The 25,259-nt window shown below is 44.2% G+C and overlaps 1 long non-coding RNA gene across 1 annotated transcript in view; it reads right to left on the reverse strand.

The window, feature by feature from the left end:
• Nucleotides 1-648: 648 nt before the first annotated feature.
• LOC138990774 (uncharacterized) overlaps nt 649-25,259 on the reverse strand; it is a 56,027-nt gene continuing 31,416 nt past the window's right edge. Inside the window, exons 2-3 of the long non-coding RNA XR_011466874.1 lie at nt 1,856-2,010; nt 649-910 (exon numbers count right to left, since the gene is read on the reverse strand). This is a non-coding gene — a long non-coding RNA (uncharacterized lncRNA). The remainder of the gene's footprint in view (nt 911-1,855; nt 2,011-25,259) is intronic.

Below are 25,259 nucleotides of genomic sequence, written 5' to 3' on the forward strand. Positions count from 1 at the left end.
TTTTAGTACTTGGCAATCTACACATGCTTATATCTATTATAAGCCTTTGATTCTCACAGTAATTCTATGTCTCCATTCTTAAGAGAGCACAGATGCTGAGAGGAAAGCTGATTTGCTAATGCTGTTAGCAAGAAGCTGAAGCTGTGATGGGGTGTCAGATGGGGGGTGGTCACACTTTGGGAAACCTTGGTACCAGGTCGAGGAGTCTTCATTTCGCTCGGTCCATGTGTTTCTGAGTCTAAGCTCACACTGCTCGCTGTATACGCCAGGCCAATAAATCGAGACACCAATTGTTGGGGCAGAGAAGAGTGACTTTATTCAGAAAGCCAGCAGGCTAAGAAGATGGTAGACTAAAGTCCCAGAGAACCATCTTGCTCGGGTTTGGATGCTAGCTTCTTTCATGGAACAAAGAGAGAAGGAAGTGAGGAGATAAAGTAAAAAAGGTGATTAGTTGTTGCAAACGTTTCCTAGCTCTGCCCAGACTCCAGAGTTGTTGTTCAGTCCCTGAGTCGTGTCCTACTCTTTGCGACCACATGGACAGTAGCATGCCAGGCTTCCATGTCCTTCACTGTCTCCTGGAGTTTGCTCAAGCTCATGTTCATTGAGTTGGCGATGCTACCTAACCGTCTCCTCCTCTGCTGCCCGCCTTCTTCTCCTGCCCTCAATCTTTCCCAGCATAAAGCTCTTTTCTATGAGCCGGCTGTTTGCATTAGGTGGCCAAAGTATTGGAGCTTCAGCATCAGTCCTTCCACTGAATACTTAGGGTTGATTTCCTTTAGGATTGCCTGGTTTGATCTCCGTGCAGTCCAAAGGACTCTCAAGAGTCTTCTCCAGCACCACAAAGGGTATGCTAATTTCTTCTTTCCTGCAGCCATCCACAGGTGGGCCTGATCAGGATGTTTCCTGTGAACTAAACAAAGGTATTTTAGATTAATGATCAGACATGGGAGGCAGGGTTCCCAGAGAAGAGCCACTAAGTACAGTTTAAGCTATGGGCAACATTCCTTTAGTGCTTAACTTCTAGAAAAAACAATAGAATACAAAGGTTAAAGTAAAAGAAACAGATTCAATACAGTCAGATTTGTTCTTCCTTAGAGAACAAATCTCCACACAGCCTTGGAGGAAGAAAGAGGGGATTTACTTGCTCCAGGTAGAGAGGTTAAGGCCAGGTGATGGCCACCTGACGGACCCCAGAGAGATCCTGTGACCGCTGCCTTGGTTGTGGAAGTGGGGGTGTGTAGCAGCCAGGTAGACAGAGGGAGCAAATACAAGAGAGCATTTCACTCGTATCTTTCAGGGAATCCTGAACCCTGCAACTGAAACCTCTTTCTTTAGTATGTCTTATGAAGAAACACAGAATAGCTCCAAACTAAAAATCAGTCTTCATCTGAACGTTAAATTCCAGAGGGCAGCGAGAGTCCCCTCCTCACCTCCTCTTTCTTCATTGGCCCTTTCCCTCTGGGTTCCCTTTCCTACCCTCCAGCGGTTCTCATGAGTATTAGGTACATCAGAGTGTCTCGTTCCCCGCCTCAAGCTGAAAACCAGAATCCAAGAGTCACGAGAAGGTCTAGGTCAGTTTTGTGAAGCTGCCAAATCTGATGGGCTAAGTTTCCATTCTATTTATGTTATGTATTTCAAAGGTTCATATTCATTGAGCCGTGAAAACTGCTCTATTCCCAAGTTATTTAAAAGGACAAAAGCTGCATTGTCGGCAGCAGTCTTTGGCCTAAGTCTGAAAAATAATGAAGCAGTAAACTGGTCTTGAATTTCTTAGGCATCCTATAGACATGAGGCAGTCGGTGGAGGGTGGGGTTCTGACCGCATGCTGGAAGAGCTGAAGGCATGAGAGACAGACCTAATGATGCTCTAGAACGTGCATGAGGCTGGTGCATCGGCGTCATGTAACTTCTGCCTTGGAAAGGAAAGCAGGACGTTGACATCTGCACTTCTCTGGTGCTGCTATCACAGGAATGCATTTCGGTGCTCACCCCATCAGACGTCTTCAATATGCTGTATGAAACCAAATAAACACCACGCAAATGAGAATAAACATAAGCAGACTGAGGTGAGGAAAAGCTTCATAACAGAAGAAAAAAGGGAAGGCTTTCAGAGATGCCCTGATTGGAAGCTGTTGGCACGCTAAAACTGCAGGTGCTCCAATTAGCTGGTGGGCTGGTACACGGAAGACACTCCAAGCCTCAAGGCTTGCACTTGGGCGAAGAGCTTCCCACCGTCAGGCCTGCCTGAAAATGGGATGCTTCTGACATAACTCAAACATGAGTGGGAGATGGAGGATTTGCGGGTACGTGGCCTCCACAGTCACCCTGCTGCCCTGACACAGGCTACAGCTGAAGAAGGCTGACTCCCCTCCTCGGACCAGTTCAAGGACTGTGCACATGATTCTGCCTAGGGCAGTGCTTCTTAAATCTGGCTCCCTGTTTAAAACTCTGGGGAACCTTAAAAAATGATAACCAGCTCCAGGCAAGACAAATCAGAATTTCTCAGGATGGCCATGGGTCATTTGCTAATATCTCTTAAGAGCTCCTCAGATAAATCTGATACCAAACCCACTGGATTAAAAATGTCTTCCCTAGAACAGCATCACTGGTGTAAGAGGAAATGAGAAGGGTCATTCCAAGGGAAAATGAAACGGCTTTCTATTTCCTAGTAAGATCAATGGGAAATAATTAATCCCGAGGGAGCTAGCCACAGTAAAATAGAGCTAGCATATTGGCCAGTACACGCAGGGTCTGCGGCACTAATTTTGACTGTACTGGATCAGAACTGAAGTTTGGCTTTGGCAAGGAGATCCAGCGCTCTGTTTCAGTAAAATGTGTCACATCGCTAAATGGGAATATTTTCTGTAGACTCTCTCATGTAACAGGGACTGTGTTCATAGCCAGCCCTGCAGTTCTCCAGGGGCTTTAATATCATATTAGGTTGTTTTGGTAACAAAAGTGATTAATATATATAAAAAAAAAACAAAGAAACATAGATAAGTATAAATATGGAATATTAAGGAAAGTATAAAGAAAAAGTATGAAACTTTCCTCTAATTCCATCATATAAAGCCAGCCATTTTTACAGGCTCACTGTAATACACTTGCTTCCCTGTTGGCTCAGGCAGTAAAGAGTCCACCTGCAATGCAGGAGACTCGGGTTCGATTTCTGGGTGAGGATGATCCCCTGGAGGAGGGCATGGCAACCGGCTCCAGTATTCTTGCTTGGAAAATCCCATGAGCAGAAGAGCCTGGCAAGCTACAGTCCTGGGGTCGCAAAGTCAGACACGACTATGAAAGTGAAAGAGAAAGTTGCTCAGTCATGTCCGACTCTTTGTGACCCCATGGACTATACAGTCCATGGAATTCTCCAGTCCAGAATACTGGAGTGGGTAGCCTTTCCCTTCTTCAGGGGATCTTCCCAACCCAGGGATCGAACCCAGGTCTCCTGCATTGCAGGCAGATTCTTTACCAGCTGAGCGACCAGGGAAGCCCGACACAATTGAGTGACTAACAACTCCACTGTAACATATACAGACGGCATACACAGTAATCATGTGTGTGTATATATATATGCATACACATCGTTGTCTGTCTAAACTTCTTTTCATTTATCTGCATGTTAGGCTCTGTAAGAAGCACTTTTGATGAACTTTTTTTTGAAACCTCAAAACAGAAGTGATTTTTTTCACCTACGGTGACAGTATTAGTACTTACCTCATGGAATTGTTCTGTGTCAACATTAGTCAATAGACAGAAAATACTTGTAACAGTTTCTGACATGTACCAAAGCCTCAGTAAGTGTTAGAAAGAGAAAGAAAAGAAGAGAGAGAGGGAGGGAGGGAGGAAATTTGCTCAAGTTAGAAAGAGGCAGAATGAAGATGAGAACTTAGAGCTGGATTTTTTACCTGACTGCTGACATGTGGGCTGGATAATTATTAGTTTGGCACTGGGGGATGTTCTGTGATTGGCAGCACACTTGGCAGGACCCCTGGCCCCTCCCCAATCAATGCCAGTCACAACCCCCTCCCCAGAGCATGGCAATCAAAAATGTTTCTAGATACTGCAAAATATCCCTGGAGGGAGAGAAATCACCCCCAGTGAGAACCACTGACCTGAATCCATAGTATTCTAACTCCCGTTCTCTCAGCAAAAAAAAATTTTAAACAATTGCACATGTCAAAAAACTTAAATGAGATCCAAATACATATACAATGCTGTATTTTGCCTTTTCACTTAATGTCACATTGCCATAATTTTTCCACATCATTAAACATTCATTACAATTGTCATTTTCAGTGACTGTGTTATATTCCTTTCTGAACATATTATCATTATTTTAATGGCACACTTTTGAAGTAGATTGTTGTCAAATTTTGCTGTTATCACTTATCCCCCGAACACATGCGCATATATATGCTCAAGTATAAACGTATCCTGTCCACATTTTTTCTCTTTTCCCTTGGGTAAATTTCTCAGAGTAAAGTTACTGGAACAAAATAATTGAGATCTTGAAGCTTCCTGATGAATATTGTCAAGTTGCTTTCCAAAACAGCTGTTCAAATTCACAGCCCACCAACATTCAGGTCAGCATCTGAACTGTGCTAGTTATGGGTGGCATCATGGTTTTGATTTGCACTGAATAAAAGGGTTCTTTTATCCTAAACTTCATAAAAGTTAAAAAAAAAAAAGAAGAGTTAATAAAATAGGACTCATGATACGGAAAGAGCAAGTTCAGGGTCATACAGCCAGGATGGATATCTAATTTCCAACCACTCAGGGGGATGACAGCCATGTCTTGTATAAATGGGGCGACTTCCTTTTATAACATTCTAGAATCCTTGCAGCAGGCAGATAATCTGCTGCTTCACTCTTCTGTGCTCTGTTTTGGACAGAAACACAGTCCTGTATCAACTACTGGAATTTCTGGGCTCTGGTGTCCTAGCTGCATCTGGGGTGTGGATTCAAACTTCTCTGCAGACTCATGAGCCCCATTGTTCTGGAAATTTCTGACTCCAAGCCCTCAGTTATTCTTAACATTTCTATGAAGATCACATGGATTTCTCCAACAGTACAACCAGGGGCAGAGTGGTTGAGCTAATAAAAAAGGCTGACTAATCCGAATGGGCTTTTAGCACAGCCTGATAGAACTGAGAAGGCAATGGCACCCCTCTCCAGTACTCTTGCCTGGAAAATCCCATGGACGGAGGAGCCTGGTGGGCTGCAGTCCATGGGGTCACGAAGAATCGGACACGACTGAGCAACTTCACTTTCACTTTTCACTTTCATGTACTGGAGAAGGAAATGGCAATCCACTCCGGTGTTCTTGCCTGAAGAATCCCAGGGACGGGGGAGCCTGGTGGGCTGCGGTCTATCGGGTCGCACAGAGTCGGACACGACTGAAGCGACTTAGCAGATAGAACTGAACATATACTTTTCAGATTGTCTTTTGATAAGTGTTATGGAAATAACTGAGTCGCATCCCTCCAAAATCCCCTTAACCCCCAGTACTTCAGAATGTGACTGTTTGCAGATAGGGTCTTTAAAGAGGTAATTAAGATGAGGTCATACATTTAGGCCCTAATCCAATCTGACTGGCATGTCATAAGAAGAGATTAGTACACACACGGAGGACAAATCACATGAAGATGCAAAGAGAAGGTGGCCACCTACAAGCCAAGAAGAAAGGCTTCAGAAGAAATGAACCTAGCCAACACCTTGATCTCAGACTTATCACCTTCCAGAGCTGTAAGAAGATAAATCTCTGTTGTTTGAGCCACCTATTCTGTGAAACTTTGTTATGGCAACCCTAGAAAACTAATACAGTAAGTAATGGAATTTCAATGACGTTCACTGAATACTGTCTTGGTCTGAGCCTTTATTTGAGGTGCTGTAGAGGATAAACAAGATATTGTTCCAAGAATTTAGAGTCAAGAAGAGAAGATGTTGAAACATATACAATTATCTAGAATATCAGGCATAAAGTTAAAAGAAAAAAGTCTATTATAAATTGTGTCCAAAGACTTCAAAGCAAAAAGACAAGCATGTAGCGAGCATTGTACAGGTCTTAGTATGTGCCAGGCACTGTTCTAAGTGCTTTACTTAAAGCTAACTCACTCAGTTCTCAAAATGCTCTTTCCAAAGTGGCATCATTATTTAACAATGTGTCCAAATCCCAGAGCTAGTAAGTACAAGAGTTAAGAGACAGACCCCACTAGCTGGGCCCAGAGACTGTGGGCTTAGAGGCTATTTCTCCTTAGTTGGGTTTAGGGAGAGCCTCAGGAAAGACAGATCTCCCAAACAGCTTGTGAGTTATGCTGGACAATATGAACATTACCAAGGAGGTAAGAAGGCTTTAGTGGTGTCTCAGAAGTAAAGAATTCCCCTATAATATAGTAGACAGATTTAAATGTAGAAGACACATATTCCATCCCTGGGTTAGAAAGAGCTCATGTAGAGCGAAATGGCAATCCACTCCAGTACTCTTGCCTAGGAAATCCCATGGACAGAGGAGCCTGGTGGGCTACAGTCCATGGGATTGCAAAGAGTCAGACATGACTTAATGACTAACCACCACCACCAAGGAGGCAAGACGGGACTAAAGCGTATTTTTCAGCAGGTGACCCACATTGTTAAAACTGAACCCTAAGAAGATGAATCTAGTAGCACCAAGTTGGAGGGAGGAGGCACGGGAAATAGGGGAACAAAGATTGATGGTTAACAATCATCCAGGTTTGCAGCAGTAGCTCCATGAAGGGACAGACATTGTGAGATAAATAACCACTTTATGGAGCTTGACAGTGTCTCACACTGACCCAGAAGGGGAGCTATTGACATCCAAGTTAGCAGATAAAGAACCCAAAGCAGAGAGGAGTTAGATGTATGGCCCAAGAATTCACAGTTTGTGAGAGACAAAACTTGGATTTAAACTCCTATCCATCAGAATCCGAAGTCCTTATACTTTCTATCATCGCCATGCATAATAGGCATCCATTCCCTACTGGCTGGGATGGGATTGGAACAGCTGACTCGGGTTAGAGATGGATTGTGGACCAGACAGGCAGAGAGAAGCTTCCGGTTTTCTCTTTTCTTCCAGCCACAGGTGCAGGGTTCACGGGCATGAAGGCATCATGTACTATTGTTTTTTTGTTCAGCTACAATCTGACTTTCACTCCTGCATAAAATCGCATCCCCCAGGGACAGTTGCTGAGGCTACAGACTTTCTGTTGACTAGGAGCCCTAGAGTTTTGCCCCTGAAAGAGGCCCATACACTGCAGGCTTGGACTGCGGAATCCTTACTCATGTTTGGAGTGCCTGATGCTTCTTCCAGAATCACAGAGGGAAGCTGGTATCTGTTGGGAGGAAAATGGTGTAGATGGGGCTCTAGGCTGGATTGTAGCTCTTAAATACACACACACACACACACACACAAAGAACAGGCATTGAATAACATACTATCATAGACTGATGAGATAAATTGGGGACCCGAAGTTTATTTATTCTCTCAAAAAATAATCTTTAGGAGTAGTTACTGTATCACATGTCATAGGATCATTAGCGATAACAGGTTCTAGGTGAATAATTAAAGAGACTCATAGGATCATATGATGTCTTGTTATCATGGAAGCAATATAGCGACACCTTTGCCATATTCTATCAGTTGCAAGTTATCACAAGCCCTGGCTGGAGAAGGGATTATATAAGAACATGAAAACTGGGAGATGGGGTCAGAGGGGCACTTTAAAGTCAGTTCAAGACAGAAGCAGAAAAGATACCTGTGTTAGTCAGGATTCTTCAGGGAAAGGGGACCAACAGGTTGGAGAGAGTAAGATATAAAGGTTTACTATAAGGAACTGGCCCACATGATCTTGGAGGCTGGGGAATCTCAAGATCTGAAGTTGTCACCCAGAGAAGCCAATGGTGACAGGTCCCACTTTGAGCTGGGACTGTCTTTGGAATTGAATCAAAACCATCCTGAGTCTCAAGACTGCTGGCTTTCAGGCAGGAACTGACACCATTGGGTTTTCTGGGTGACACAGCAAAGTTCAAACTAGGTAATATTAGAAGTCATCAGAGAAAAAGATAGCTTACCTACAAAGGAATGGCAATTAGACTTAACGATAGACTTTACTTCCCAACAATAGACACCAGGAAAGGGGAAGTATCATCTTGAAAGCGTTGAGGCAAATGACTGAAAATCTAATAAAAAGAAAAATAAATGATAGCCATCAACTCTTGAGCACTTAGTATGGCGTCCTGGAGGTCTGTATTCAGCAGTACGATCATTTCATGAGAGTGAAATACGGACGTTCAGACAGCCAAAGCATCTGCTAGCCATTGGCTTTCAGTGGAAAATGAAATCTGCAGGAGGATGGTAGGGATGGAGAAAATGAAAGCAAACACAGAAACTGGCAAAATAAATGGCTAAACATTTTTAACCATTTATACATTAATGGTAATGACTGTTTTGTGTTTTTAAGGTGGTAGAATTGAAAATGACAACAAGAAAGATACCAAGCATTTAATATGGAAAGTGTCTGAGATAATTTGTGCCTCTTGAAAATGACTGAGATGAAGAATACATTTAGAACTTGTTAGAAAAATGATTAGCTGCGTGTGAATATTGGACATAAGTATGAACAACAGAAAGGATAAAAATATTCATCATCACACGGAGAATATGTATTGCATACCTACACTGGGAAAGCCCTGTTTTATGCATTGATGATGTAAGAGAGAACAAGACAGAAAAGTCTCTAGCCATGTGGATTTATCCATTTAAATCAAAGTGTGTTCTTACAGTAACTCTGGTTATTTGCAACAATGCAGAGACACCTACTTCAGATTTTCTTTCTAGAAATAGGTACACATAAACCATATATAGGGCCTGCAGCTCATGGAGAAGGAAAATCTTTTTTTTTTTAAGTCCTCATTTTTTTCAACACTGCATGGCATGCAGGATCTTAGTGCCCTGACCAGAGATTGAACACCATGCCCCTTGCATTGGAAGCACCAACTCTTAATCACTGGCCCGTCAGGGAAGTCCCAAGAAAGTCTTCTTGATGAGACTCTCAATTCCGCTGTCCTTAGCGTTTACATGACACTTGTCTTCTCCCCATGGGTTTAACATGAATGATTATCAGTGGCTGAGCTTTAACACGCAGACACAACTGAACACTAGAAGGTGAGAGGTGAGCCAGGCCAGGCGGGCGTGGGGCCAGGGGAGGGGGCAGACCATGGGGAAAACCAAAGCACGGCGTGGGCTCAGGTGAGCAGTACGGAGTCAAGCTCCCCTCTGTCCTCCGTCCTGAGCAACCGTGAACAAGTCTGCTATCTTCTCTGAGCGTCAATGTACTCATATGAAGAAATCACCAGCTTACTGTGAAAACCATATGCCGTAGAGGACATGATCACCTCCTAGTAGGAGCTCTCAGCCATTCAATAATAAGTGTCCAAGTACTGATGGGAGCGCCCTCAGATACATTTTGTATTTCTCTCAGCTTGGTTTAAACCCTTGGAGGATAAGTGCTGGTTCTTTTGTGTGTTTGGATTCCTTAGTATTGCATGAGAAACATGGTCATTTCTCAACACATATTCCTTAATTGAAGAAAATGAAATGAAATTGGATTGTATTGGCAATCTAAACACAATAAAATTAGGACACAATAGAAGACGCCATTTCATTAAGGGCTGGTTTTCCTGGCTTTTAGAGAAATATAGCAATTCAGAGAAGAGGGAGATTAAGGTAGGTTCACCAAGCATTTGCTGGAAACATGTGTTTATTGAACTCTTGTTCTGTGCCTGGCATCATGCCAGTTTCTCTCCTAAATTTTACCTCCTAGCAACACATGGGAAAATACTACTAACTCTATTTTACAGAGAATCTAGAGGTTCAGATAAGCAAAGTATCGCAAAGTGACCAGGGGGAAAGCATCTGAAACAGGGCAAAGTAAGCAGCCAGCTCTCTCTGTCCCCCTGCATCCCTCCCACCCTTGCCACTCAGCCCCCAGCTGGGGCTAGGGAGGATGCCTCTGCTTGCTTCCATTTATTTCTCTTTGGTTTCTTCTGCTGCATTGGCTGAGATGCCCTCAAAATGCCCATTTTCAATTATAGCCTGCAAGTCTCTGCTTTGAAAAAACATAATTTATTTTCCCAGTCAGACCAAATAGAAAACATAATTGTGTGTTTAAATGCTAATTAACCTTTCACAGCTGTATGCTTTTCTCTCTCTCTCACTTATTCTCAGCAAATACGAAGGACAATTCTCGACTCGATTTCTTTCCTTGAGTCCGCCTCGTGGGAGGTCTGTCGATGATGGCTAGGAGGACCTCTGCACTTGAATTAAACTCCTTTAGAAAGAGGAGATGACCATGGGTGTGATCACTAATGTGCTTTTGTCTCTGCATGGAGAATTTTAAGCTCCCCTCGCCATAGGGTTTGCATGGTCCATTCCAAGGATGGTCCTATGGAGGTCCCCATAGATACCATTCCCATTGACCATATTATTTCCCCCTGTCTGAAATCTCTAGTTGTCGCCAAAGGGCATGGACTCTGAATGCAGACAGCCTGCACGTGTAAATGAACTTCCTGCATCATACAAACCAGCTTTAAGTTTATCTCATTAATCATTGCACATCAACCTCAGAGTCTCCTCAGGCTGCCTCCCATCACCCATTCAATGGCTCCCAGTGTTTTGCCTTGAGAAAATGGCCTGAGGATTTGTTCTCCAGGGGGGGTCCATAATGCTTCCCTCACACCTTTCCCCTTTAGTAACCAAAAGTTTGCTTTTGATGTCTGTGAGTCTGTTTTGTAAATAAGTTTTGTTTTAGATTTCACACATAATAGATTTCATATGATATTTGGCTTTTTCTGTCTGACTAATTTCACTTGGTATGATCATCTGTAGGTCCTTGGGTGGCACTAGAAGTAAAGAACCCACCTGCCAATATAGGAGACATTAACATTTTTTAGTTTGATTCCTGGGTGGGGAAGATCTCCTGGAGGAGAGCATAGCAACCCACTCCAGTATTCTTGCCTGGAGAATTCCCATGAACAAAGAACTGTGTAGGCTACAGTCCATGGGGTCATAAACAGTCAGACATGACTGAGTGAATAGGCACAGCACACATATAAAATAGATAATCAGTAAGAACCTACCATAAAGCACAGGGAACTCTACTCGATATTCTGTAATAACCTATATGGGAAAAGAACCTGAAAAATAATAAATATATGTATAACTGAATCACTTTGCTCTACCCTTGAAACTAACACAACATTGTAAATCAACTATACTCAAATATAAAATAAAAATTAAATTTTATTTTATTTATTTATTTTTTAATTTTTTAAACTTTATTTGATAAAATTTGTGAATCAAAGTCAGTTATTTTCATTTGTTTAAGCAAAGGGAAGGCACTTGTGAATAGGTAAAGATTCAGAGAAATCTTTAAAAAGGATGGATAAAACTCATATAAAAGAATTGGTAATGATCATATCGACTTAATATCAATCTTAAGCATGGGACAACAACAGATACATGTACAAAATGATTGTTAATAGGGAATATATAGAATATTAAAATAATGAGTCAATCTATCATAATCTCTCTTAAGCAAGCCATTATTGGAAACCAGGAGGAAAAGGACAAATTATTTAACCTATATGCATAAGGAAACTCTAAAATTAATTTCTTGTTTTAGATTTTGCAAAAAGAAATATTTTTTGAAAGTATTTTTAAGAAGTAAAACCATCCACTAATAACATTTAAAATAGGATATATAAGAAAGAACCCTTAACTTAGTATAAATAAGTCAAAAACAAGTTATAAAAATAAATGTTAATGATTTATATTATATTAATAGGAAGCAAACTCTCCTTAATGACTTAAAAACAAACCTCAACTACATTTCCTCTCTCATTGAGTTAATTTTGCTTCTTTGTCCTAAATTAATTGGTCATATTTGTGTGGGTCTGCTTTTGGTTTCTCTATTTTGTTTCTTTTTTTTTTTTTTTGCACCTTTTACCCATGCATGATTTTGTAATGCTCTTTGTTCATTTTGAAAACACTGGCTCACAAAGTTATGCAAATCTTCCAAAATGTTGACACATTAAAAATTAAATTTTAAAAAGAGGCCACACTAGTCTAGCTTGAAATGTATAATTATACAGGCAACAATTGCGATATGACTTTTTAAAGGTATACAATTAAGAACTGAATTGTGTGTAATACACTGAGGGATAAGAAAAAGGGGCTGTGTGTACTTCCTTTGCAAACACAAAGGTGAAATCTTCTTTGGCTCAGACGGTAAAGCGACTGTCTACAATGCGGGAGACCCAGGTTCAACCCTGGGTTGGGAAGATCCCCTGGAGAAGGAAATGGCAATCCACTCCAGGACTATTGCCTGGAGAATCCCATGGACAGAGAAGCCTGGTAGACTACAGTCCATGGGGTCACAAAGAGTCGGACACGACTGAGCAACTTCACTAACTTTACTAATCTTCAACTCAGAATCCTGTTTGACTAGTATTTCAAGAATTAGCAAGTTTTCATTCCAATCCCAAAGAAAGGCAATGCCAAAGAATGCTCAAACTACCGCACACTTTCACTAATTTCACATGCTAGTAAAGTAATGCTCAAAATTCTCCAAGCCAGGCTTCAGCAATATGTGAACCGTGAACTTCCTGATGTTCAAGCTGGTTTTAGAAAAGGCAGAGGAACCAGAGATCAAATTGCCAACACCTGCTGGATCATGGAAAAAGCAAGAGAGTTCCAGAAAAACATCTATTTCTGCTTTATTGACTATGCCAAAGCCTTTGACTGTGTGGATCACAATAAACTGTGGAAAATTCTGAAAGAGATGGGAATACCAGACCACCTGACCTGCCTCTTGAGAAATTTGTATGCAGGTCAGGAAGCAACATTTAGAACTGGACATGGAACAACAGACTGGTTCCAAATAGGAAAAGGAGTACGTCAAGGCTGTATATTGTCACCCTGCTTATTTAACTTATATGCAGAGTACATCATGAGAAACGCTGGACTGGAAGAAACACAAGCTGGAATCAAGATTGCTGGGAGAAATATCAATAACCTCAGATATGCAGATGACCTACCCTTATGGCAGAAAGTGAAGAGGAACTCAAAAGCCTCTTGATGAAAGTGAAAGTGGAGAGTGAAAAAGTTGACTTAAAGCTCAACATTCAGAAAACAAAGATCATGTCATCCGGTCCCAACACTTCATGGGAAATAGATGGGGAAACAGTGGAAACAGTGTCAGACTTTATTTTTCTGGGCTCCAAAATCACTGCAGATGGTGACTGCAGCCATGAAATTAAAAGACGCTTACTCCTTGGAAGGAAAGTTATGACCAACCTAGATAGCATATTGAAAAGCAGAGACATTACTTTGCCAACAAAGGTTCGTCTAGTCAAGGCTATGGTTTTTCCTGTGGTCATGTATGGATGTGAGAGTTGGACTGTGAAGAAGGCTGAGCACCGAACAATTGATGCTTTTGAACTGTGGTGTTGGAGAAGACTCTTGAGAGTCCCTTGGACTGCAAGGAGATCCAACCAGTCCATTCTGAAGGAGATCAGCCCTGGGATTTCTTTGGAGGGAATGATGCTGAAGCTGAAACTCCAGTACTTTGGCCACCTCATGTGAAGAGTTGACTCATTGGAAAAGACTCTGATGCTGGGAGGGATTGGGGGCAAGAGGAGAAGGGGACGACAGAGGATGAGATGGCTGGATGACATCACTGATTTGATGGACGTGAGTTTGAGTGAACTTCAGGAGTTGGTGATGGACAGGGAGGCCTGGCACGCTGCGATTCATGGGGTGGAAAAGAGTCAGACACAACTGAGTGACTGATCTGATCTGATCTGACCAAATCCCCTGGAGACTGCTACTCATTCACTTATTTAACAGATATTGACTGGGTTCCTCAGTTCAGATCAGTTCAGTCGCTCAGTCGTGTCTGACTCTTTGTGACCCCATGGACTGCAGCCTGCCAGGCTCCTCCATCCATGAAATTATCAGAGGGTGACAGAGAAACCCTGTGGAGATTCAGGCTCTGTCACATACAGAGACTGTTCAGTGGTGGTTAAGGGCATGCCTAGACGTCATCTTCAAAGTAAAAGGGAAATTATTTCAAGTTCCATCTCCCTCCTCAAACAGGGATGCACAGTGTCTGATTGGCCTCTCCCGGTTCTTATTGGAGCACTTGGCACATGCAAGATAATATTTAGACACGTGGATGGAATGACATGACAAGCTGCCAGCTTTGAGTGGGCATCAGAGCTCAGAGGGCTCTGTGGTAGGTTCAGGCTGCAGTGCAAGAAGCTGACTGATGAACCAGGTGACTCAACAAATCTGATGCTGCTGGGAGGTATCAGTGACAGGAAGAGACGCCCTATGGAGTATGTGACGTGCTCCATGGGTGGGTCCCAGAAGGACATTGATGTTTAGCCCAAGGTCATGTCATTTACAGGAGAGCCCTGTGTCTATTGAAAATAAATCCTGTGTATTGCTGGTGTTTGGCTGGAACCACCCATCCCGAGCTGGGTCACAACCAGTAAGTCATCAGGCTGGAAAAGATGAGCAGGCGTCTCTCATGAGACAGAAGAGGTGGACCACCTGAGACCAGGCGGGTGCAACATCAGCGCGCACGAGCCACGTGGCTCACACACCTGTTGCACCAGGATGCCTCATGCCTGCACCAGTATGAGGGATGCTGCAGGACCAGCCGAGTGCCAGGCACCATGGGGGCAAATAGCTTCTATTTCCCTTGCTTCTATTGACAGCAAGCCCATGAGGGCAGCATGCAATCTCCCCTGTTCCACAGAAGCTCATGCCCCCCAGAAGCCAATCACCTCTCTCTCCCAGGTGAGTTTCCCTGCTTTTCCTATCTGAAGTCAAGGGTGACCTGCAAAGGGAGAAGAAGTAAACCTTGAACCTGGAAGAGAAAAAGTCCAGCCCTAGGACGGCTGCGCTGGGCCCCTCTAGGGTGACGCCCTAGAAGCAGCCTGGGGTTGCTTTCTCACTCACCCCGCAGAATTAATGCTTAGTTCTGCGGTGGTGACCAAAGCTCTGTGGCCCCGAAGATGAAAATATTGACTCTCTGGCCCTTTTCTGTAAAAGAAAGTTTGCCATTTATTCCTGTAATCCATTTTTCTGGAAAGCTGTTGAATCTGCCAGAGTCTGAAGGGAAAATGAAGTAGAGTTGTTGAGTTGGGAGAGAGATTCCCCTGAAAATGATTGAAATCGTTTTTTTTTTTCCCCATAAGAGAACCTGAGACAGGTGATCATTCTTGCTCCCTTTAATTCAATTCCTTTCCCCATTTCTTCTTATTTAACCCTGAGTGAGTAGCTCCATCTCACAGGGCAGATATTTGCACAGACATCCCACCGAGCTAAACTTTCTGTTTCCTAGGGATTAGACAAAGATATTGTGGTGATTGAAAATATAAAATAAAATAAAATGCCCTGGGAAATTTAGCTCTAGAGAAAAGAGAAAGTTCAAGTTCCAGGCAGCTATGGCTGAGAATTATAACCAAGAAAATCAAAGAATTTGTTTGATGACCCCTGGGGGCTTGAAAGTTCCTTTAAGGTGAGGACTCATCAAGCCAACATTAAAAATTGGGCAGTGGTGCTTAGCACAGAGTTGGGTGATTTGTGTTCCTGTAAAGATATCTGGACTTCCTGATCACTCTGCCTGCATACATGAAGGTGCCCTTACTCAAAAATAGGATCTTGCCGGATAAAATCATGCTGAGATGGGGTCATACTGGATTAGAGGGGACCCCAGTTTAACGGCTTGTGTCCTCATAAAATGAAAAGCATTGAACATAGACGCACAGAGAGAAAAACTTGGTGTTAAGAGATGGGCACACAGGGGAGACAGCCGTCCGAGGGTGGAGGCGTACACCCGTGGATGCGTTGACAGGTCAAAGATTCTAGGGGTTACCGGCAACCAAGGAAGACTTCTTGCCCGGAGCCTTCAGAGGGGTCACAGCCCTGCTCACACCTTGATTTTGGACTTCCAGCCTCCAGAACTGTGAGAGAATACATTTTTGTTATTATAAGCCACTTATTTTTTTGGTGCTTGCTTTCAACAGCCCCAGGAAACTAATATAGTAGGTGATTAATAAATGTTTGCTCGTTCACAAAATCTGTGAGTCTTTTTCTGTTTTGTAAGTTCCTTTGTATCATTTCTTTTTATATTCTGAGTTTATGTTTGCCAGGATTGGGGGAGGGGAGAATAGAGGAATGGGAGAGTGAAGGAGTCTGGGACGGACATGTACACACTGCTATATTTAAAACAGATAACCAACAGGGACCTACTGTAGAGCACAGGGAACTCTGCTCAATGTCACGTGGAAGCCTAGATGGGAGGGAACTTTAGGAGAGAATGGACACATGTATATGTGTGGCTGTGTCCCTTTGCTGTTCACCAGAAACCATCACAACATTGTTAATCAGCTATATCCAAACAAAATAAAAAGTTTGAAAAAATGAATACTCCTTTAAAAGTCAGAAAACAAATGTTTGCTGAGTGACTAAATGAGTGAGTGGATGAATGAATGAATGAATAAAAACAAATCCCAAGGGGCCGAGAAGCAGGGCTGGGGGTGAACGGAGACCAAGCCAGCATCTGAAAAGGGGGCAACTCTCGAGTGTTTGCCAAGCATGATGCCAGGGCATCCTTTCTCAGCCACCCATTCATAACTGCAGAGGGAGGTCAGCCCCAGGGCAGAGGAGGGGGACAGCAGTGTCATTCCACGTGGGTTAGGAGCCAGACGTCAGCTCTGCAGCATCAGGCTCTGAGGTTGCCCAGGGAGGAAGGTCCCTGAGCACCCAGGACAACTGCTCCTATGAGCTGGGGCATGGCACTGACTGCTGATGGCCTTGACGCTAGGGCTGAGGATGAGCGGACAGGCCCCAGGGACAGACAAGACAGGCTGGTCCACCCTCAAAAGGCATCCAAAGCAAGTTGCACACTTGGTGAATACTGGGAGGGTGGGTCCTAATTACTGAAGGACAATCTGATCCAGGGAAAGCACCAGGCACCTGAGCAGGAGGAAGGGGTCAGGGGATGGGTGAGGGCATGAAGTGAAAATCAGGATTGGAGAAAAAGACTCCAAGACCCAAGTCTTGAATGAAATAGGGTTGGTATGAGCCCCATTCATAGAGCAGCGAAGACGGGCCAGTTACTATCGCCTGTAGGCTTTACTGCTCTGAATTCCTGTGCATCTTCTGAGAGAAATCACCTCCCTCAAGGCAGAGTGGAAGAAACTGAGGTCCAGAGAAATAAAGCAGCGTCTCAAGGTCACGTGCTTAGGAGATAATAGAGCTCGGATGCTAAGCTGCTTCGATCTAATTTCAAAGCCCAAGCCAGGCCCAACCGACCTGGTGCGTCCTTCAGCTGTTTAGTCACTAAGTTGTGTCCAACTCTTTGGGACCCCATGGACTGCAGCCTGCCAGGCTCCAGAAGCTAACTAAGCTCCCGTCCCCCCAGCCTTTCCCCCAGCCCCTTGGGGATGTCTCTGCTGAGCAACAGAAGGCTTTCCAGAGAGACCAGGGGACTTTCACTATCGCCTTCTAACGAGCCTTTTAGATATAGATATATTGTTCTTGATGTTGAAGCTGAAGCTCCAATACTTTGGCCACCTGATGCGGAGAGCTGACACATTTGAAAAGACCCTGATTCTGGGAAAGACTGAAGGCAGGAGGAGAAGGGGATGACAGAGGATGAGATGGTTGGATAGCACCACCGACTCGATGGACATGGGTTTGTGTGAACTGCGGGAGTTGGTGATGGATAGGGAGGCCTGGTGTGCTGCGGTTCGTGGGGTCACAGAGTTGGACACGACTGAGTGACTGAACTGAGCTGATATTGTTCCTAGTCTCTACCTCCTCATCATGAGATTTTAATACCAAAGTTGTACTCTTGCTGTTTATATACTGTATGAATATCTATGCTTTATCCACAAAAAAGGTAAGACTTTTTCCCCCAAGAAACAATTTTCCCCTGGCCCCCATTCCATGCTGATATTTCACAGATTGGATATTGATCTCATTTTCCCACATAGTGCAGGTTGCTCTGGGTGATCTTTTACATCAGAACAATCTTATTCAATGAGATGGGGAAGTTCTCACTGACCAAGCTGAAACCTCCCATGAACTAATTCGGTCATAGAATTAACCAGAAGCCAATGTTTCTCCTTTCTTGAAGAAAGTGAAAGAGGAGAGTGAAAAATTCCAGAAGCCACTGTTTACTTTTTTCTTGAGGAAAGTGGAAGAGGAGAGTAAAAAATCTGGCTTAAAACTCAACATTCAGGAAACTAAGATCATGGCATCCTGTCCCATCACTTCATGGCATAGATGGGGAAACAATGGAAGCAGTGAGAGACTTTATTTTTGGGGCTCCAAAATCACTGCAGATGGTGACTGCAGCCATGAAATTAAAATATGCTTGCTCCTTGGAAGAAAAGGTATGGCCAACCTAGGCAGCATATTAAAAAGCAGAGACATTACTTTGCCAACAAAGGTCCGTCTAGTCAAGGCTATGGTTTTTCCAGTAGTCATGTATGGATGTGAGAGTTGGACTATAAAGAAAGCTGAGCACCAAAGACTTGATGCTTTTGAACTGTGGTGTTGAAGAAGACTCTTGAGATCCCTTGGACTGCAAGGAGATCCAACCAGTCCATCCTAAAGGAAATCAGTCCTGAATATTCATTGGAAGGACTGATGTTGAAGCTGAAGCTCCAATATATTGGTCACATGATGCGAAGAGCTGACTCATTTGAAAAGACCCTAATGCTGGGAAAGATTGAAGGTGGGAGGAGAAGGGGACGACAGAGGATGAGATGGTTGGATGGCATCACCAACTTAATGGACATGAGTTTGAGTAAGGTCTGGGAGTTGGTGATGGACAGGGAAGCCTGGCGTGCTGCAGTCCATGGGGTCACAAATAGTTGGACACGACTGAGGGACTGAATTGAACTGAACTGTTCCTCCACACCAACTGATTCTCCAGTTCCCTGGGGACACCAACTAAGCGTTCTATAAGTTAACTCAACTCTGACGCTCACTGCTTAGAGTGAGTGCAGACTCTGGAGGTGAAGGGTTTATTCCCACAAGACTGTCACCCACTCCAGATGCCAATCACAGGCTTTCCAGCATTTCTGTCCAACTTAAGCTACAAATCAGGGGTTCCACAACTCCCCCAGATTTGATCATTTGCTATAACAGCTTACAAAATGTAGGGAAACACTTATGGAAAGATTTATTATAAAGGAGATATTAAAGGATATGAGCTTCCCCAGTGGCTCAGCAGTAGAGAATCTGCCTGCAACGCAGGAGATGTGGGTTCGATCCCTGGGTCTGGAAGATCTCCTGGAGGAAGACATGGCAACCCACTCAAGTACTCACGCCTAGAGAATCCCAAAGGCCCAAGAACCTGACAGGCTGCAGTCCAGTGGGTCACAGACAGTCCGACATGACTGAAGCGGCTGAACACAGCACACTCGTTAAAGGATACAGATGACCAGCCAGATGCAGAGGCACCCACTGTAAAGCCTGGAAGAGCCCTGAGGACAGGAGCTTTCTGTGCTCACGGGGCTGAGAAACACCAGTCTCCCAGCACATAGATGTGTTCACCAGCCCAGATGCTCTCTGCATCCCATAGTTTAGGGATGTGTACAGAGGCTTCATCACATAGGCATATCAATTATTAACTCAGTCTCCAGTCCCTCCCTTCTTCCCAGAGGATGGGGGAAGGGGTTGAAAGTTCAAGCTACCACTCATGGCTTCTGTGATCAGCCTCCATCTTGAAGTTGTCCGAGAACCTACCCAGAGACACCTCGTTAGAACAAAACCCCAGGAAATCCCTGGGATTCAGAGCTTTGTGTCAGGCACCAGAGACAGAGACCGAGACCAAATATATGTTTCTTAAATGTCACAAATACCCTCCCTTTGAGAGACTTAGAAATGATTTCTTCTTACCCAGCTTATCGATCCTGACTAATTCAAAGAACCCCAGGCTCTACCCACCCTGTACCAAGCCCTCCCTCTGTCTCTCTCTGTCTCTCTCTCTCCCCCTCATGTTTGTGCATGTACACATACTTTTTCTGAAAACTGAGTTAAGCAACCTGGTCTTACATTTTTGCCAGCCACAGAACCATGACTAATTCAGTCCATGAACTGTGCTCTGTAAACCATGAAGCAATTTGCAAATACGCATTGAGCATGGGAGGTACTCAGTGAACGTTTGAAGTGTGCTGAACTGTGCTCGTTAGCCCCTGGCTGACATGTCCATATGCAGGTGGATGGCAGGACTGAAGAATTCATGTGTATTTCATCCTCCCGTTACAAGTAGTGTGGTCTTCCCATTACAGTCTGATTTCCATGCCTCAAGCTTTCATCTGTGGTAGGGGCAAAGCCCGAAGAAACTCTGGACACAAAAGTCACTAGGTCTCCTGGCTTTGAGGGGAATCACACAGCCTCTTTGCAGAAGGAAGGTGTCTGGAGACAAATGTTCAGGATTTCACAGTAGAAAATCTTTGGAAAGAAAGGGAAAGTGTTAGTCGCTCAGCTGTATCTGACTCTTTGTAACCCTGTGGACTGTAGCCCTCCAGGCTCCTTGTTCATGGGATTTTCCAGGCAAGAATACTGGAGTGGGTTGCCATTTACTTCTCCAGGGGAATCTTCCCAACCCAGGGATGGAACCTGCATCTCCTGTGTCTCCTGAAGAATCTCTGGAACTGGTCCATAAAAGGATGATCCCTAGGAGACTAAAGAAAGAGGGAGAATTCTTAGGAATTTCTAATAAGGGAAGACTCTTGGGCTCTGCTCGCCCAGAACTCCCCAGACTGAGTTGTTACAAAATGTGTAACAACTGATCATGCTGTGTCTGTAACTGCCTCCAAGACCAAATGCAGAAGCATCCTATGCCAAGTGAAGGGAAGAGGATGGACCTAGATAATCTCCTCCTATAAGTTTCAAATGCATCCTTTCATTGCAAAGGGGCTCAGAAGCTTAGAGCTGGGAAGATTATCTGGAGACACAGGGTTGAATGACCCCATTTCATACACAAGAAGACTGAGACTCAGGTTTAAGACACCAACTCAAGGTCACGGCCAAGAGGTGGCAGAGCAATGCCTCCTGATATGCTCGTAGACATAGGATCTGTGTTTTTAAGTGTCTTATCTGAAATTCACAGATGAGAAACTCATGAAATGGATCTGATTAGTAGAATAAACCAACCTTTTCTTTCAAAACCTGGTAAATATTAGTCATTAAGCCTTTAGAGAGAATTATTTTGATCCAATTACATCTCTTTCAGTTACACTGTGAAGATGAAAGTTATTTGAGGAGGAAGAGGTGCTATGAATAAAGGCCAGCTTGGGTTGGACTGGGGAGGGGTGGGAGAGATGGAAAAGAATAGAGAACTCTAAAACAGTATAAAGGAAGCTAAAATGTGAGGGGAAAAAAAAAAAAAGCAAAGCAAAACCAGGATTCCAACGCCATGGGCCCTCATCCCAGCTTGACCTCTGAGCAACTATGCCTTTCTGAAATGTTTTCCTCCTTTCTGTGGTCAGTGTCCCACCCTGGTCTGTGGAGCTAGGAGATGCCCTGGGGCCTGCTTGCCCGCTTGCCCAGGATGTTAGGACATCAAGTGGATCATGAAAATCCCATGAGGGCTGTTCCTCTAGGGGTGGAAGGAAGAATAGCCATGCTGTGGGCTGTCCTGCTGTTATACCTCCCTGCTCCTTCATGCTAAGCCAAAGCCCTTTAAAGTAAGGCAAGAATCAAGCAGCCAGTCCCACTCACATTTTCTGTTCCTTCCCACAGACCTGCCTGCAGTACACAGGTATTCTTAGCCACCCAGGGACCCTCTGCTACAGCATTGAGCTCTCTGCTGCATCCTCCAAGGGGTACAAAGGATGCTTGGACAAAACACAGCTCTTGGTGGAAGGGAAACTCACTTGCAGTAGTATATGGCCCAGCTAGGTCTTGACCTTAACAGGGAAACTGAACTAGCTCGGGAAGCAGAAAGGTTCTGCACCCAAGGATGCCTCTTAGATGAAGGGAAGCAACAGCACTGATGGAGCCCCAGAGATGGGTCAGGCCATGTCACTGCTACTCCCTGTTTTTGTTTCATTTACGCCTCCTAACAAACTTACATAGAAACAGCAGCGTTCATAATTTACGGATGAGGAAATCAACACAAAACACGTTAATAGATGTAGCGAAGCAAGCAGTTGATGAATAGCAAAGCTGGGACTGGTGCCTAGGACTGCCTGACCCACAAATGCACGTACGCACATTACAACAAATGATTTATTATGTGTGCCTTATGAGGTGGGAGGTACATTCAGCGCTTGGCGTGTATTGTCTCATTTTCCTCTAAAAACAGCTCCATCCGATAGACATACTGTTTTCCCTATTTTATGAGAAAACTGAAGCTCAGAGATGTGAGATAACTCCATCGATGTCACACAGCAAGGTCTTATTGGTGCCAGGTTCTGAGGTTTAAATACACAGTGTACTGTCCTCCTTGGGGTTTTCCAGATGGCACTAGTGGTAAAGAACCCATCTGCTAATGCGGAAAATATAACGTGGAAAATATAACGAGATGCGGTTTCAATCCCTGGGTCAGGAAGATCCCTTGGAGAAGGAAATGGCAGCCCACTCCAGTATTCTTGCCTGTAGAATCTCATGGACAGAGGAGACTGGCAGGCTATATTCTACGGGGTTGCAAAGAGTCAGACATAACTGTTCTCCTTGGAAGACCCCAGCTTATCTTTCATGGGGGAAGTGGAGAGAAAGTGTGAGTACAGGAAATCATTGTTCTCAAGTTCAATATGGCTGTTATTCTTAGGGAAGAGCAGTACAGATAGGAATCCAAAACCGTGTGCTCCCCACTCTGCTCGCACTCCAGGAGGGGCTGTGAGCAGAACAACCGTCTTCACGTGGGAGGTGATGCAGATTCAGGGTCTCAGCTTCCCACTTCCTGCACAACGCAAGTTATCTTGGTGGAGAAAACTTCTCAAATCTATCCAGAGAGGCTGTGAGCAGAACAACCATCTTCACGTGGGAGGTGATGGAGATTCAGGGTCTCACCTTCCCACTTCCTGCACAAGGCAAGTCATCTTGGGGGATAAAACTTCCCAAATTTGTCCAAAGTTGCTTTTCCTTTAATTATCTGCTCAACAAATTGTTGGTGCTTTCCTATCAATAATTTACAGCTTCTTCTTAAATATCCAAGATAATTTTTAAAAGTTAAAAAAACTTGGAAGGAGGCTCAGTGACACACCTTTTTGATTCTGCCCTTTTTTGGGTCATTAGTACTCATCGGGCACAGACTTGATCTGGTAGATTTCCAGACACTAGCTGTCATCTGCTTGAAGCATATACTCTTAGAAAAAGTACTTCAGGACTATTTGCTAGAAGCTTCTGCAATGGTGGAAATGATCTCTGTTTGTGTTGGCTCAATACCATAGCCCTGGTCTTGAAAGGCTAATATGCACTTGAAATCTGGCTAGCACAACCGAGGAGTGGAATTTTTAATTAAATTTATATAGCCCTATGTGACTAATGGGAACAGGACTGGACAACACAAGCCTAGGTAATTACTAAGAAAATATCCGCCCAGTGGCTTAGGCATACACTTATTTTATTGTAAATGTGGACGGACTTCAGTTTGTTTACACAATGGGTTTAACTCTTGGCCCCAGTATTTTGCACTGCAGGGAGTCACAGTTATGAAAACACTCGGCGCACGAAATTAAGTTCAAGAAAGAGGCCATGTATTGGCTTATTAGCACTGTGCTGTAAAAACTCCAAGAGTCATAATTGAAAGACTAAACACTCAGAAACGCAGTCTCACCAGCATTCCCTGCCTACCTGCTACACAATGTTGCCAAGGTTGAAAAGCAGAAATGCAAGTATCACATCACCTTCGTGGGCTTCACCTGCAGAAATTTTCCCACCAGGCATGAATGGGGCTGCAGGAGGTGCCAGCTCCTTGCTAGCAAGTTCTCTCTGTTCAGTAGTTCACTCCCCTTCCCTCACTTTTCTATGGAGTCCTTACCCTATTCAAGAAGCTTTTATGATCATGAAAGACCCTTTCGTGGAGTGCTGGCATCACAGCATCTCTCTCCAAAGCCACATCCTTTCTAAGTCCTGAATGGAAATGCAGTGGCCACTCCAACATTTCAAATGCACAGATTCCTCAACCCAGTCCAGAGATCTGGATTAGAACAACCACAGCACCGCCTGGACAGCTGTGTTTTTTCAAAGCTCCCTGGGTGATTCTGATCTGTAGCCAGATTTGGGAAACATTGACTCAAATCATTCTCTGTTGGCAAAGGGCTTTAGCAGCAGGGTCAGCTCTGAAGTCCTGCCCCAGCCATGGGGATCTGAATGGGATGGATCATTATGATCACAGCTGTTGACTGACATTCTCCCACACGCTGTGTCCCAGGCTAGGCACTTAATATAAGCTGTCCGCATGTAGCCCTAGGAGGGTGTGGTTTCTCTTCCTGGGAAGAGGCAGAAAGCTTAGAGAAATTAATACAAGTTCATTCAACCTTTACGCAGCAAACAGTGTTATGCACCCAGTCTGTGCCATCTGCTGACCCAGGATGTGGAAGCACAGCAGTAAATTAAAGATAATTATCTGTTCCCGGAGAGCTTCCCTTCCAACTGGAGGAACTGTTAGTCACTCAGCTGTGTCCAACCCTTTGCGGCCCTATGGACTGTAGCCCGCCAGGCTCCTCTGTCCATGGGATTCTCCAGGCATGAATACTGGAGTGGGTAGCCATTTCCTTCTCCAGGGAGTCTTCCCAACCCAGGACTGAAGCTGGGTCTCCCACACTGCAGGCAGATTCTTTACCATCGGAACCACCAGGGAAGCGGGTCCTGACGGGAGAAGACAGACAATAAGCTACATCAGATGGCACAGGTCATGATGAGCAGAGGCTTGAAGAACTGTCTTGAAAAAAATGAGACTCTACAGGGAAGAACTCTCAGATGGGAAAGCACGTGAAAGAGCCCTGTGACCCGAGAGTCACACAGGACAGGGGGCCAAGTCAAGATTCGATCCAGCTCTTTCTGACTCCCAAAAGAGCTCTTCCTGGGGTCCTGTGGCCACATCCTGCTGGTTCACCAAGGGACCAGTTTTGTTGCTAAGTTACATGGAAAAACTAATTTATCTTTTTCTCCTCATCTGGAAAAAAAAAAGAAGTTTGGCAAAA

Source organism: Bos mutus, chromosome 14 (assembly GCF_027580195.1).
Source record: "Bos mutus isolate GX-2022 chromosome 14, NWIPB_WYAK_1.1, whole genome shotgun sequence".
NCBI lineage: Eukaryota > Metazoa > Chordata > Mammalia > Artiodactyla > Bovidae > Bos > Bos mutus.